The sequence below is a fragment of the Corella eumyota genome, unplaced genomic scaffold (genome assembly GCF_963082875.1).
Source record: "Corella eumyota unplaced genomic scaffold, kaCorEumy4.1 scaffold_292, whole genome shotgun sequence".
NCBI lineage: Eukaryota > Metazoa > Chordata > Ascidiacea > Phlebobranchia > Corellidae > Corella > Corella eumyota.
Window position 1 is genome coordinate 10,001 of NW_027658326.1, and position 2,500 is coordinate 12,500.

General features: G+C 52.1%; 1 non-coding gene across 1 annotated transcript in view; it reads right to left on the reverse strand.

Moving 5' to 3' along the window:
• The window catches only part of LOC145763132 (small subunit ribosomal RNA), a 1,810-nt gene extending 287 nt beyond the window's left edge, over nucleotides 1-1,523 (reverse strand). Inside the window, exon 1 of the ribosomal RNA XR_014288271.1 lies at nucleotides 1-1,523. This exon is cut by the window's left edge and continues 287 nt beyond it. This is a non-coding gene — a ribosomal RNA (small subunit ribosomal RNA).
• Nucleotides 1,524-2,500: the final 977 nt, after the last annotated feature.

The following is a 2,500-nucleotide window of genomic DNA, read 5'->3' on the forward strand; positions in this document are numbered from 1 at the left end:
GTTACCCAGACCTTTCGGCCAAGGCGAACACACGTTGATCCGGTCAGTGTAGCGCGCGTGCGGCCCCGAACATCTAAGGGCATCACAGACCTGTTATTGCTCAATCTCGTGTGGCTAAACGCCACTAGTCCCTCTAAGAAGTTAAACGCCGGCCGGGAAGGCCGCGTAACTATTTAGCAAGCCAGAGTCTCGTTCGTTATCGGAATTAACCAGACAAATCGCTCCACCAACTAAGAACGGCCATGCACCACCACCCACAGAATCATGAAAGAGCTCTCAATCTGTCAATCCTCGCTGTGTCCGGGCCGGGTGAGATTTCCCGTGTTGAGTCAAATTAAGCCGCAGGCTCCACTCCTGGTGGTGCCCTTCCGTCAATTCCTTTAAGTTTCAGCTTTGCAACCATACTTCCCCCGGAACCCAAAGACTTTGGTTTCCCGCAAGCTGCCGGAGAGGTCGTCAAAATAACGCCCCCCGATCGCTAGTTGGCATCGTTTATAGTCAGAACTAGGACGGTATCTGATCGTCTTCGAACCTCTGACTTTCGCTCTTGATTAAAGAAAACATTCTTGGCAAATGCTTTCGCAGTCGTTCGTCTTGCGCCGATCCAAGAATTTCACCTCTAACGGCACAGTACGAATGCCCCCGTCCGTCCCTCTTAATCATTACCTCGCGCTCCGAAAACCAACAAAAAAGAACCGAGGTCCTATTTCATTATTCCATGCAACACTATCCAGGCGAAGCGCCTGCTTTGAACACTCTAATTTTTTCAAGGTAAACGTCCCGGCCGCCGCCGACACTCAGTCAAGAGCACCGACGGAAAACCGGAGGTAAAGCCAGAACGAACAGTGCACGCCTTGCGACGGACCGAACGCCTGCGCCCAAAATCCAACTACGAGCTTTTTAACCGCAACAACTTAAATATACACTTTTGGAGCTGGAATTACCGCGGCTGCTGGCACCAGACTTGCCCTCCAATGGATACTCGTTAAAATTTTTACAGTGTACTCATTCCAATTACAGGGCCTCGTTAGAGTCCTGTATCGTTATTTTTCGTCACTACCTCCCCGCGTCGGGAATGGGTAATTTGCGCGCCTGCTGCCTTCCTTGGATGTGGTAGCCGTTTCTCAGGCTCCCTCTCCGGAATCGAACCCTGATTCCCCGTTACCCGTAAGAACCTCGGTAGGCAGATACCGTACCGACGAAAGTTGATAGGGCAGACACTTGAATGATCCGTCGCCGGTGCAAGACCGTGCGATCAGCAAAGTTATCCCGAGTCGCCAACAAGACGAGCCGAAGCCCGGCAGGTTTTTGATATGATAAAGGCGCGCCTCCCGCAAGGTCGGCGCTTTTTGCATGTATTAGCTCTAGAATTACCACAGTTATCCAAGTAAAATTTACGATCAAATGAATCACGACTGATTTAATGAGCCATTCGCAGTTTTACCGTACGCAAGTTCGTACTGAGACATGCATGGCTTAATCTTTGAGACAAGCATATGACTACTGGCAGGATCAACCAGGTAACTATCGGCCGACAAAATACGCGAACGGAGTCTTTCGCTTTCCCCGTCGCGGTATCGCACTGTATTACTCAATCACTATTTTTGCTTAGCTCCTCAAACCCGGCGTAAGCCGCGATCTGGACGCCGTCGACACCGGCCAGACGCCCTTTCGGGCGAAGCCGCGCGCGGGCTGCGTTTGCATACAACACCAGGAACGCCCAACAAAAGCGAACCGAGAAAACTATCACTTGCGTGCGCACCGGCCACCGCAACTACGGCCCGAGGCCGTGGTCGCGCGCCGAAACACAAACTCGTATTTGCTACTTAATTTTTTCCGTCCAACGTTCAGAGCCTCGCTGCTAGCTACGACGCCTTCGCGGGTCAGCATCAAGTCTGCCCAAAAGCGCACATCGCCTGCACGACACCACATCGTTTTGTCACCAAATACCTTCAACCGACAACCGCATCGCCAATTTGCTCATTTCGCCACAACGACGTCTTCCCTCATAGTATACAGGGAAGCTGGTCTCGCGACAAAGGTAGCAAACTTGTCGAATTTCGACAATTTTCCAAAACGTGCGTTTCTGTGCGGGAAATTGTTCATCGGGCGTCGGCCGATGTCGTGCGTCTTTGTCCGGGCGATTTTCGAAAGTCGCCGGACTTGTGTTTTTTACGCGCGCGCCGGTGGGCTGGTCTCGCGACAAAGGTAGCAAACATGTCGAATTTCGACAATTTTCCAAAACGTGCGTTTCTGTGCGGGAAATTGTTCATCGGGCGTCGGCCGATGTCGTGCGTCTTTGTCCGGGCGATTTTCGAAAGTCGCCGGACTTGTGTTTTTTACGCGCGCGCCGGTGGGCTGGTCTCGCGACAAAGGTAGCAAACATGTCGAATTTCGACAATTTTCCAAAACGTGCGTTTCTGTGCGGGAAATTGTTCATCGGGCGTCGGCCGATGTCGTGCGTCTTTGTCCGGGCGATTTTCGAAAGTCGCCGGACTTG